Source organism: Aulonocara stuartgranti (assembly GCF_965226115.1).
Source record: "Aulonocara stuartgranti genome assembly, chromosome: 7".
NCBI classification, from domain to species: domain Eukaryota; kingdom Metazoa; phylum Chordata; class Actinopteri; order Cichliformes; family Cichlidae; genus Aulonocara; species Aulonocara stuartgranti.
The window spans coordinates 13,913,641-13,927,277 of NC_138945.1; positions in this window are offsets into that span (position 1 = coordinate 13,913,641).

Below are 13,637 nucleotides of genomic sequence, written 5' to 3' on the forward strand. Positions count from 1 at the left end.
AGGCAATGGGTTGTCATTTATTCATATTGAAAAAGACTGCACCAAAATAAAAAATAAACTAATTTAAAAGTAGTCTGCTTATTAGATGTAACTAGTCATTAATTGATGGTGCCAGAATGCTATTTGAGATCATCCCAGCTAATTTTAACGCCTGAATGGAATAGTATCATACATTGGCTTCACCAGAGCCTGGACTTCAACTTTACTGAAGCAGTGTGGGATCATCTTGATAGAGAATGGAACAAAGGGCAGCCAACATCTGAAGAAGAGCTTTGGAACAGCTTTTGTCCTTTTTAAAGACTGGAGAACTATTCTTGAAGACTGTTTAATGACATTTCAAGACAATTTGCTCAACACAGCCTAACTGTGTTGAAAAATAAAGATGTTTATGTCAAAGATTGACCTTCAAGCTCATTAGAAAAAAAAAATCAGCAGACTGCTGCATCTGTTTGAATTTTTTATAGTTTTGCCAACAAAATATAAAGAAATGAGGGGTGGCTTAAGACCTGTGCACAGTACAATACATAGATAAGATGTGCACTGTTAAAACACATATTTGAGCCCCAGTTATGAACGGGAGTACAAAGACCAGAACCAGCTTCAACAAGTTTTAAAGCTGCAAAAAGAGCAGTTTATGGGTTTTTTGTATTGTGTTTAAAGTATTTAAATAATCATTAAAGCTTGTGCAAATCTTTTAAAATGTAATATCTGTGTTTCTCTATTATTCGTTGCTGCCTTTCTAGGACAGTACAGCAGGTTATACTGAAATGAAAACTCCTGGCAGCCCCATCCAAAGATGTTTGATATCTCCTTTTGATCAGCAACTGGGGAACATTTAAGACACAAATTTAAACAGTTTTACTTGAGCATAAACACACTATTTGTCACCGTAATGGGCTTATCTGTCACTTTTCTCTTCCAGTTACAGTACCACCTGCTGCTCCTGCAGGACAGAGTTATCAGCAGCCTCATTTCAGCACACTTGCTCCATGCTGTGTAAATGATTTAGGCCCCCTGGTTGACAATCTTGAGTATTGTCTCATTTTACCCTGCAGACAGCACAGAAGAAGCACAGTAATGGCTGAGTCTATTCACTCAGCATGGTGGGAACACAGTGGGTGGGCTGGGAAAGAGAGACAGTAGCACAGACCATGGCACACTCTGTTGAATAAGACAGTACAGGCCTCTAGCATTTGACTCTGTGCTCATTTTTCAGGCATTTGACCAAATCTATCTTTCACTGTATTCACTAGATTTAAAGCAAGTACATATATTTCATTATATTTCATTAAATTGTCTTTTCAAGAATCTCTCAGTTTCTTGAACCATCTTTTTGATGGATACACTGAAATTTAGTTCCAACATTATTGTTCACCTATAGCAGGGGTCTCAAACTTGCAGCCACTTGCGGCCCACATCACATCTTCTTGTATATCGAGTTGAAGAAATAAAATGCAATTTGGCCCTTGAAGTTACTTTTTTTATTAGAGAGGATTTATTTGTTGTTGAGTGCAATGTTAAAATAAGTTCTTTAAAAAAGCAAAAAATTATTTAATATGAAGCCAATATGAGAGGAGAGTACAAACACGTTGAGGGACTGGCTGTGTTAGTTCAGTGAGAGAGTTATTTGTATAGAAAACAATTTTCACTAGAAGTCAAAAACTAATGTGTACACTTACAGTGGCTTGCAAAAGTATTCGGCCCCCTTGAACTTTCCCACATTTTCTTACATTACAGCCACAAACATGAATCAATTTTATTGGAATTCCACGTGAAAGACCAATACAGAGTGGTGTACACGTGAGAAGTGGAATGAAAATCAGACATGATTCCAAACATTTTTTACAAATAAATAACTGCAAAGTGGGGTGTGCGTAATTATTCGGCCCCCTTTGGTCTGAGTGCAGTCAGTTGTCCATAGACATTGCCTGATGAGTGCTATTGACTAAATAGAGTGCACCTGTGTGTAATCTAATGTCAGTACAAATACAGCTGCTCTGTGACGGCCTCAGAGGTTGTCTAAGAGAATATTGGGAGCAACAACACCATGAAGTCCAAAGAACACACCAGACAGGTCAGGGATAAAGTTATTGAGAAATTTAAAGCAGGCTTAGGCTACAAAAAGATTTCCCAAGCCTTGAACATCCCACGGAGCACTGTTCAAGCGATCATTTAGAATTGGAAGGAGTATGGCACAACTGTAAACCTACCAAGACAAGGCCGTCCACCTAAACTCACAGGCCGAACAAGGAGAGCGCTGATCAGAAATGCAGCCAAGAGGCCCATGGTGACTCTGGACGAGCTGCAGAGATCTACAGCTCAGGTGGGGGAATCTGTCCATAGGACAACTATTAGTCGTGCACTGCACAAAGTTGGCCTTTATGGAAGAGTGGCAAGAAGAAAGCCATTGTTAACAGAAAACCATAAGAAGTCCCGTTTGCAGTTTGCCACAAGCCATGTGGGGGGACACAGCAAACATGTGGAAGAAGGTGCTCTGGTCAGATGAGACCGAAATGGAACTTTTTGGCCAAAATGCAAAACGCTATGTGTGGCGGAAAACTAACACTGCACATCACTCTGAACACACCATCCCCACTGTCAAATATGGTGGTGGCAGCATCATGCTCTGGGGGTGCTTCTCTTCAGCAGGGACAGGGAAGCTGGTCAGAGTTGATGGGAAGATGGATGGAGCCAAATACAGGGCAATCTTGGAAGAAAATCTCTTGGAGTCTGCAAAAGACTTGAGACTGGGGCGGAGGTTCACCTTCCAGCGGGACAACGACCCTAAACATAAAGCCAGGGCAACAATGCAATGGTTTAAAACAAAACATATCCATGTGTTAGTCAAAGTCCAGATCTAAATCCAATCGAGAATCTGTGGCAAGACCTGAAAACTGCTGTTCACAAACACTGTCCATCTAATCTGACTGAGCTGGAGCTGTTTTGCAAAGAAGAATGGGCAAAGATTTCAGTCTCTACATGTGCAAAGCTGGTAGAGACAAACCCTAAAAGACTGGCAGCTGTAATTGCAGCAAAAGGTGGTTCTACAAAGTATTGACTCAAGGGGCTGAATAATTATGCCCACCCCACTTTGCAGTTATTTATTTGTAAAAAATGTTTGGAATCATGTCTGATTTTCGTTCCACTTCTCACGTGTACACCACTTTGTATTGGTCTTTCACGTGGAATTGCGTTCACTTTTGCAGTTTTGTCTTGTTACACAATATTGGAAATTTAAAAATACAACAACAAAACACTACATTTTTGGAAATATTTGTGGGTTTGTACTACTGGACCACTAAAGTGGCCCTCCAATGAGATGACAGTGCCAGCAGCGGCCCACAGCTCATTTAAGTTTAGGACCTCTGACCTATAGGATCATAGATACTGTATGTTAGGTGACCTCCATACAGCAACCCACTCGGCTTTGTTGCCTACTCATTATCACTGACACCATTATTCTACTGTAAAACTGTTGATACAGCATATCAAACTGTAGACATTGTCTACTTTTACACTTTCTAGTATAAAAGATCCATGAATTCATCCATGAAGTTTTCGCATCTGTGAAACATCCAAAAAAATATAGAAAGCAGTTTATTTTTGCAATTACACTAATGGTCTGCACCTATTTGCTGATTTGGAACACTTGTGAGCATGTGCAGTGGGCTGCACACAAACCTTAAAACAAAACTAGAAGCTAGAACACTGTTTTGGTTTATGTGCAAATTGCAGCTATTATCAGTGAGGTATGCGGCTGCCATTTGTTTCTGCATACTCAGAACTCTGGAAACCTCTAAATTTCCAGATACGGTAGCTTACTGTATCGGGACAGTCACTTCAGTAAGCAGATTGTGGTCCAGTGTTCATCCCAGGGTTTACTAGGTTTGGGCTGTATGCCCTTGGCCCTATTTGGACTGAGACTCAGTCACTACAAGTGAAATTAGGCCTCGTTTAGTTTTAATTTGGGCTGATTCAAGGGCGTGATTCATCAGCCCAAAACTCATAAGGTAGTACAAAGAAAACATAATAAATTTCTATCAGCCCAAGCTATAGCTAATCTTTGTCTGATGCCAAATATTAGAAGTTAGCACCTTAACATGCTGAGGACGTGGTACATGGTAACCATTATTTCTGTTAAACATGCATATTGCCATATGTGTGAGCATGCTAATTTTCTAAAATTAGTTTCATTTCATGAGGCTAGCTACAGAGTTACCAGGAACATTTTTCATAATCTTGTGCTCAAATCTGTTATGAACTCAGAAAACTACAAATCCAATAATTATATTATAATTGAATATAAAATTCAAGATGGCTGCTTTTATACATAAAAACATGCTGTTTGTGGGGGTTTTGTACAATGGTGTGCAGAAGTCTTGAGCCACAGCCTAAATTCTTTTAGCAAGCTTTCTTGTAATTTCTTCAAACATCCTTCAGGAATGCTTCTTGAACGACAATTCAAAGATTTTCTTTGGATGCTGGCTGCCTTTTGTTCCATTCTCTGTCGAGATGATCCCATACTGCCTTGGGCTCTGGGGAGGCCATTCCATGACTAGTAATGTTCCATGTTTTCCTTTTTATCCAGGTATACTTGTATTACATTTGGCAGTGTATTTGGAATCATTGCTGTGTTCAGAAATGAAGCTGTTGCCAATCAGAAGCTTTCCAGATGACAGTGCATGGTGGAGCTCACAGTAATTTATTATTCTGCATTCAGGAAAGAATCATGGACATCAGCTAAAAGAAAGTGTTGAAACTAGGCTAAGCTAAGCTAAGATATGCAAGCTAAGATAGAGTTAAAGCATTTTTCATTTAACTTTTTAATACATGTAATTTAAAAATATAATTTAAAAAAACCTATGTGGAAAAACAATGTAGTTAGTAAATGTTACTGTTGTAATTATATCTTTAACATAATTTAAACTAACTGAAATAACAGAATTTTGTGATGATTACACAATGCAATATAACTCTTTTAAAATATCAGAATGTACAAATACTTTTCTCACAAGTTTTACTGCAGCATTGAATATTTTGGTATTAAATTTGACTGTAATTTTTTAAACAAGTATTGCTATATATGTCATATATTTGGCAAAAAAGCTAGTTGTTGGTACATTTACTGTTTTGATAAGTTACACTATGCCTATTTTATTAACTAAAGCTACTGCTGAAAAGCTGCTTTTTATGTTGTTACTCACGCGCACACTCATCCACGGTAAACCTTTAATTTCAATTTTCAGTTTTATTTGTATCTACATGATGTGCATGCCTCCTTGAATTCATTGTACCTCAGTGAATATTTTCCATCCAGATCATTGGAAATATTTATATATTAAATACTATCCAGGTATTTAGCCACAAAGAATGCTTTAAGACTTCCATTAACATGATTTCTATGGGTGGACTCTCCCCGCTTAGCTAAAATGGCTAGTAAGGGTGACAATGACACTCTGGCTCACTCCTGGGGATAATCACACACACACACACACATATACACACACATGCACAATACAAACCATAGTATCTGTTCATGCTGGGCTCATTTGCATTCTCATCAGTATGCATGAAATTTCTCGCTGAACTTTAATACCCTAACTGCTGCATAATACACTTTAATGAGCATAAGAGTGAGCATGACAATTAAAACTCGCATTAATCACTAAATGCTGAGGGGTGGGGATGTGGGGATGAGATGAGAGAGAGTGGAGGCAGGGAGGGAGGATACTGACTGAGGACTGGGGGGACAAAGAGCACTCCAGAGAGGATGGGGTGAGGAAGAGAAAAGAAACTGAAGTGAAAAATGAAGAACGCATGCAGCCAATGGATGCAAAGAGGATAAAAAACAGTAGGAGGGGGCTGATGAAAAGAAGATGTAAAGGAATAGAGTTTACTGAGTTTCTCATATTAAGCGCAGTTGATCTGGTGGGGGCATCTCCACATGAGCAGCAGATGAATGGTGAAGTTTGCAGACAATCGAAACACCCTCCCCTCCCTGTTAGCCCTCCTTATCCTTCACTCGCTCACATTTCCCCACTTTCTCCTTTTGTTCAACGTCGTCTTTAAAGGGTGACAGCGAGTATTGTTCATAAAGGGGATAGTGTTACCTGATAATGAAAACCTTTACCTCCCCCCCTTTAAGGTGCTCCTTCCCTTACTTTGATGCTGATGATGAGATAATTTGAAGGTTATGAATATTCATCTAAAAGAAACAAATACAATCTCAGTTGGTTGTCTTCTACACCTCTGATCCCCCCCACCCTCAACCCCCTCCAGTCAGAGCAGAGGCATAAATGTTCAGAGGTAAACGTTCCTCTTCTTCTTAATACCTCTGTTTCATGGTTTTGTGTTTTGTTTTGTGGGGGCTGCTTTATAGGGTAAGTAATACAAAAAAGATTGTTGCTGTTTACCCATTATCAGTGTGCTTTTCTTTTATTTAGGGGGAATCCACATTTCTATGATTAATGTTTAAATGTTTTAGGGCTGCACAGCTGATTCTGTCTTGCTGTGAAAACACAAGAAGAAAAATGACATATGCACTCATAAACCAGTAGTGGCTCCTCTTTCAGAGGAGGAAGCTATACTTTCAGGCTAAAGGTGAGGCTACAAGTTACTTGCTAGATAAACATTTTATTGTAATATTATGTTTTATATTTAATTTAATATTAGATTTTATATCTATATTATGTTATATTTATATTATATTAAGATAAATAGAAATGATAGACTGGCAACTGTCCAGGGTACTGCACCTCTCACCCATGTCAGCTTGGATAGACTCTTGTCCCCCTGCAACCCTGAATTCTATAGGCAGAAGAAAATTGCTGGATGGATTAAAGCAATAACGTCTGGTCCCAAGATGGTAAATTATCAGACTTTATTAAATGTATTTTATGGGCAGAAATAGGAGGTAATGTATAAAGCTCAATAAAAAATAAAGCAAATGTCAGAGAAAAATAGAGGCCACTCTACTAAACTATCTATATGTATGTGTATATAATAGTTCAAACTAGCTCTTTTGGAGGCAGCTAGGATGATTAAATGATGTTTACATGTTGATCCATGAGTATTAGCAAAGCAATGTTTTTTATAAATGAATTTATTGTGTTTGTTTCTTTAATAGGTAATGTATCAGGAGATATTTTTTTCTGCAGAAAAAAAATCAAAGAATGTCCAAACTGTAGAAAAGCCATGGATGGAAATGTATACATAAATATTTAATAATACCTACAGACAACACACTGACCTGATTATGGATAATAGCTATAGGAAATACTTCATAATTTATGGTAAATGTGGGTTACAATTAATAAATACGAAGACATCTTTATGCACAGATAGATGTGTTTTCATCACTTCAGAAGTGGCAGACACTGACACAACACACTAGAGTGAACATATTATTAGTATTACGCATGTTGCTTCCACAACATGCGTAATACTAATAATACAAGTACACACAGAGGAGATGGGTTTTTTTATGCGGAGAGTATTCACTTTTCTTACAGCATTTGAGCCTCTTTTGTCCTTCTTTAAGCTGAACACAACGTGTGTGTGTGTGTGTGTGTGTGTGTGTGTGTGTGTGTGTGTGTGTGTGTGTGTGTGTGTGTGTGTATCTTGAAGAGGCGTAATAAAAATTCCATCTGCATTTCCATAAATCAGACAGGCAGGTTTGTTGTCACCCAGTTGAGGGGCCTTAGAGCGAGGCCCCAGGGTCTGCTGGGATTAAAGGTTGTGTGTGTGTGTGTGTGTGTGTGTGTGTGTGTGTGTGTGTGTGTGTGTACATACAGTAAAACACATTACACATTCGCAGTAACAGTACCCACAGCTCATCAATGGTTCATCACTGGTGCAGCAGTCCTAATGTTTAAAACATATTTCTGTACATATTTCCTTCTGTCTGTGCTTCCTTTCCTGTTTCTGTCATCCCCTTTCTTTATGCAGTTCACTGTCCTTTCATCACTAATATATTTCTACAATACGTAGGGCAGACCTGCTCTGAAAAATGATATGAAAATGATTTTTTTAAGAATATAAATTCCTGTAGTAACAGCAAACAACAGGCATGTTTTTATTGAAGTTTAATGCAAACTACACCCAAATTTAAAGAAAATCTGTAAATGTAAATGCAAATTAATACCTACTTCTGTGTCCTATCTATGTGGGTTTTTAAGTTTGGTCTATTGAGATAAACAGCAGATAGTACTTATTCTCCCAGTTAGTGCCTTTAAATTATATGGTTTAAAGGGGACCTTTGATTCCCACTCTATTCTTGTACACTACTAGAGCAGATTTACATTTCTCACATGTCACTGCCTTTTCACTTGATTAAGTCAACTGAATAAGTGTTTTTTTCTAAATGTTGTTTAATTTTTATAAGTCAACTTTTCCTTAAATAAAGTTAGTGCCTAATAAACCGCACCCTGTTACAGAGAGTGTTGTAATCGTTGAGAATAGAGTTCAACCCCAGACTGTGGAGACATTGGATTGATACTGATTCCAGAATCTCATCTCCATATCTCTCTGCGTTGAGATTACCTCCGTTGATGACCGTGGTGAAAAAGCCTTGTTTTTACAGTGAGGGAGTTGTCACCACACACCATCACACAGCCTCCACAAAAAGCTGTTAGCCTGTCAGTGAAACAGTCAGCTTAGCATTCTCTGCATTTTTTCCATACTTTGACCCTATGATCTAACTTCCATAGACAGAATCTGGACTCATCGCTGGACATAACATTCCTCCGTATGTTCAGTGTAAAGGTATCTGATGGTGAATGGCACTGATGGCAGACCTCTTGACAGCCCTATGAGACTGGAGATTGACATGGAACTTGGCCTTTAGTTTGGAGATGGTGCTAGGGCTCATTCAAATTTTTCTGCAACGTGGTTTTGCTAAACAGCTTGAAGTTCTCCAGTATCACAGACGCTATCCAGATCAGTCAAGTATTGCATGCTTGGAGCAGGCACCAACAGATTGTTGTAGCTGGGTCTATGCTAATCACCTGTTAATCAAGCACCAGATTATCAGCACCTGGGTTACCAGCAGCTCAAAACATGAGTAAATAACAGAATGAGTTGGTCGGCACTGACAGAGAACATTTGGCATGTTTTTAGTGTGCACAACCCACAAATGCATTTTCCTTACAAATGTGGCACCGTTTAAAGGGAAATAAAATGGCTTTCCAACAGTACGAGTTTTATGGTATGCGCCAATGAAATAATCATTCAAACACAAATTTACTTACTTTTGTTTATTCAAGTTTCTTTGCTACCTAGTTTAAGGTATGGCTAACAATGTGTTTATATATACTGTTTCGTTGTTCATTATTATTCTAATTATTATTGTTGTTCTTGTTGTTGTTTGAAACAAACTATTAGTTACTCTTCTTTTAAGCCAACTTTTTTCTGATTGGCTGCTCACTCCCAGAGTTGTATGGTTAACCATATTAGAGATCTGTATCTGGAGGTCGCACAGGATCTTACCATGGTCATTCTCGACCACCCTAGGGGGCATCTCCCATTTTGTCCTCGGGACTTCCAGGCCATACGTGGCACAGATCTTCCATTATACAATCCTGGCAATTTGGTTTTGGCATTTCATACATGCCATGTACACTGACTTCATTTAATTGCCCATGTTTAATCACCGCTGTAACAGTATATCACAGAATACTGAAAAGCATAATAGGTCACCTTTAAAAAAACTATACTCAAAATGCTGCAATCATAAAGGAACTGTTTTTTTATTTTTTGTTTGTTTTTTTTGTTTGTTTTTTTTGCTTCATCTATTAATGTGATGGGTGTTTTTATTTACCCAAATACATATCTGATGTTTGGGTGTAATATTTGATGTCTAGTTCTAGTTGAAAAACAGTTTGGAAATGAAACCTCAAGGTGCAATGTACTCTATGAACATTATCTGAAAGTCATTGTAAAGCTTTCAATCAAGAGGAAGCTGTTCAAGGAAATTGTTGTGCTTTGTCACCCGTTTTATCTCTGCAGATCTCCCATGAAGGAATGGGAGATCTTTTTCTTACTATGTTATTGGTACAGCTACTGTTTTATATCAATATTTTAACAATACGAGCTGAGCTTCCAGATAAATGTAATGTGTTATTAAGATTAGTTTAAATTCAGGTTTTTATTTATTGAAAGCTGGTATTTGTCTGTATGTGCTAATCAAGATGAGAATTTGCTAATTAGTGAGCCAACACCACACACCACAATACACATGTGCCAAAGTTATTTTGACAATATAATCTGATAAATGTAGCTATGTGATTGACTGGCATGATTGACATGAACCTAAACCAGAATTGTCAAATTAGTTTTATATCATGGGTCACGTATAGGATACTTTGATCTTATGGGCCGGACTAGTGAAAATAAATAGTAGTGATGTACATACTTCATTAGAATATACTTTAATACACTTTAATATTTCATATATTTTATTAAAACAGCAGCCAATCACCATTATTGATACTATCAGGAAAGTGCACATATTATTTAAACAATACACTTTTAAACAGTCTTGTAATATTATTTGGTAACACTGTTATTTGTTGTATGCAGAATTACTGCTTTGATTGGTGCTGTTTCTCTTGGTTTTATTGGTTTTTAAAGCATTTAGTTATGTTGGAAAAAATGGTTTGTGTTAAAATACATCAGCTACGACTGAGATGTGGCAGGCAGCTGTTCATTTCAAACAGCAATTGTTCCATAACTTTAATGTCTTTATTGTTGTCCACGTGATACTGAAAGTTTTCTCTTTTTAAACAGAACTATTTTTCCTACATCTAATCTGAGAGAATGGATTGTATTCACAAAGATAAGACGTGTTGTGGACTTACTCATTCGAAAATGACAATTAGCACTTATTTTTATTGTTGATTGTCCTCATAGGTGGACAAAAGAATGCTAAAGTCCTAAAGATGATTACAGTAACCTCACATATCAGCTCTGAAGGTGTTATTTTGTGATCAGTGATGTATTACACTATTACTCCACCCCCACTGCCTTTTGATTTTTGTGAAAAAGCAATAAGTATTTAAGTCCACCAAATTCTTCCATAGCTGTTTTCACGTGCACCGTAGCCCTTAAGTTTTCTCAGTATTACCTTGCAGAGTTGTGTGTGAGAATGAAAAAATGCACATGCCCAACTTACTGGATTTTATTTTATTTATTTAAAGTTAACCTGATGGCCGATGTGAAAATAATGTAGGTAATAGTGTTATGTGTTCTGCCTGTTATGCAGTCTTATGGAAAAAGGCCAGAGAGGGATGAGGAGGAGTCTGTCTGAGGGATGATGCAGAGGCTGACAAAGCAGCATCTTTGCCCTGAGCAGACAAACTGTGTGCATGAGTTACACACATAACCCATGTTAAAATGGGTTATGTGTGTAAAATAAAATAAAAATAAAAAAGAAATCATCCATCCATTGATCCATCCATCCATCTTCTCCCACTCAGGGTCCTGGTCACAGGGGCAGCAGTCTGCACAGACACCAAGACTTCTTTCTCCCCAGCCATCTCATTCATCTTTTTCAGAGGGAACACCAAGCCAGTTGAGAAATGTAATCCCAACGTCCCGACTCTGCCCTGAGGCTTCCTCCTAGTAGGACATGCTCAAAACACTTCAGCTAGGAGGCACCCGGGAGGCATCCAGGTCAGATGCTGTAACTGGCTCCTTTTGATGAGGAGAAGCAACTCTACTCTGAAACCCCATTGAAGGACCAAGCTCCTCACCCTGTCCCTAAGGGGGAGTCAAGACATCTGTTGGATTTTTTTTTTTTAACTGTTGATTTATCAGTCAATCTTTGTTGTTATGTCCCTATGATCACAATCTCTGGGTAACTTAAGACTTTAACAATCTAATGGGTGCTGAAATTAAAACTAAAAACTAAAGCTGGAGTCTCTGTCATGACAGCCTAAACACGAAAAACATCACACATTCACACATTTCTCTTGACTCACTAGTGTAATGGTTGGATATCTTATACAGTTTTATTTTAAACAGGAAAATTGTTGTTGTTGTTGTTGTTGTTGTTGTAACAACTAATGAGCTCTAGATGAAGAATAAAAAGCACAGCTTGATGTTATCTTATTTAACCACAACCTAAAGCAAATACACTACTGTTAGTCTGAGGACATGAATCTGACTCAGCTACATCTTTGGGTTCACCAGCACTGGACTCAAGAAGGCTGCAAAGAAACGTCCTCCTGAGATGGTAAATCAACTGGTTCTTTTCTACTGGAACACTCAAAGCTTTTTATACTACATGTTTCATTCACCTATACTCAAACAAGTGCTTTCTAACATTCACACCCATTCATCCTCCGATGGACAAATCAGAGAGCAACTTGGGGTTGAATATCATGCCCAAGGATATTTTGACACACTTCTTACATGTTTGCATCACAGCATGTGGCATTTGTAATTCAAAGCAGCTGAATGAAAATTAAATGCTTTTCCCATGCATTAAATTTGAAGGTAAAAGAAGGTGCTGGGTGAAATTAGCCTTACCACTAGTTGCACTTGCAGTCCTGTCTCTTTAAGAAAGAACTGAAACTAAAAACTGACAGAGAAATTGGAAAAGGTGTCCACAGAAGAGACAGACGAGTCAATGAAAGGCATGGATGTTGCATTTAAATATAGTCCTATTGTATCATTTTACTGTTAAGATGTACTGACACAAATTTGATCCCGATCCTTTTCTCAGATTCTGTTCAATAATCCAAACACCAAAAGGTTTGCAAAAAAACCCCACATAAAATAACATTTAATATAACTTCTTTTGACTTTTAATACCAATTATGTTCAATATTTCATTCTAAAGTTTTATCTTCAGATCTTTTCAGTCCTGTGTTCTTTAGTTAAATAGTACGTAAAACAGGGACAGAGAAGAAGACAGAGGGAGGGGAAAAAAAGAAAAAACTGACCCAGAACCTCTGGGCATGTCACGAAGCCATTAAAATTAATTTGAGACTCAAATACGTCTCCAAGCCCATCATTTAACTCTCATTGCCATTTATGTTCTTTTCAATTACATGAAGGAGTTTTAAACTGTTATTAATCTAGAACCTCTTCTCCTAAAAGTTTTTTTTTTCTCTCTTTCAGTGAGAGGAAAGCTCCCCCAGAAGATTTCACCCTCAGAGGGCCAGTACCAAAGATAGTGAGGGCGTTTTTAAGCGTGTACCTCCCATCTGATCTGATCTAGCAGGTTTGCAGTGGTGAAATTGATCCCAGTGGTAGATGCGCTGACAGGCCTGAGGAGCCAGTGTTCAAATGAATTAAGAAAAGGAGAAGAAGATGGCGAAAGGCTTTCTGTTGTTCGTCCTCTAAATAATACAGCGCAATGATAGCCAGCAAACAAAAGCATTTGTGCTGTGAAGGAGCGATACTGGGGATAGGATAGAGGCAGAGGAATGCTTGAATTACAGACGAGAATGGAAACATCTTTTTTTATACGTTTTGTTGTCTGTTAAACATTAATGAGAGAGGATGGCGACAGCGTTCCAGTGTCTGACCATCCAAAAGAAAAGCTAGTGAAAAGACTGGAAGCCACTAGGGTGCGTTCCCAAATGGCCACTTTTTTAATATTTGCAGCATAAAATATATATATTTTTATACTT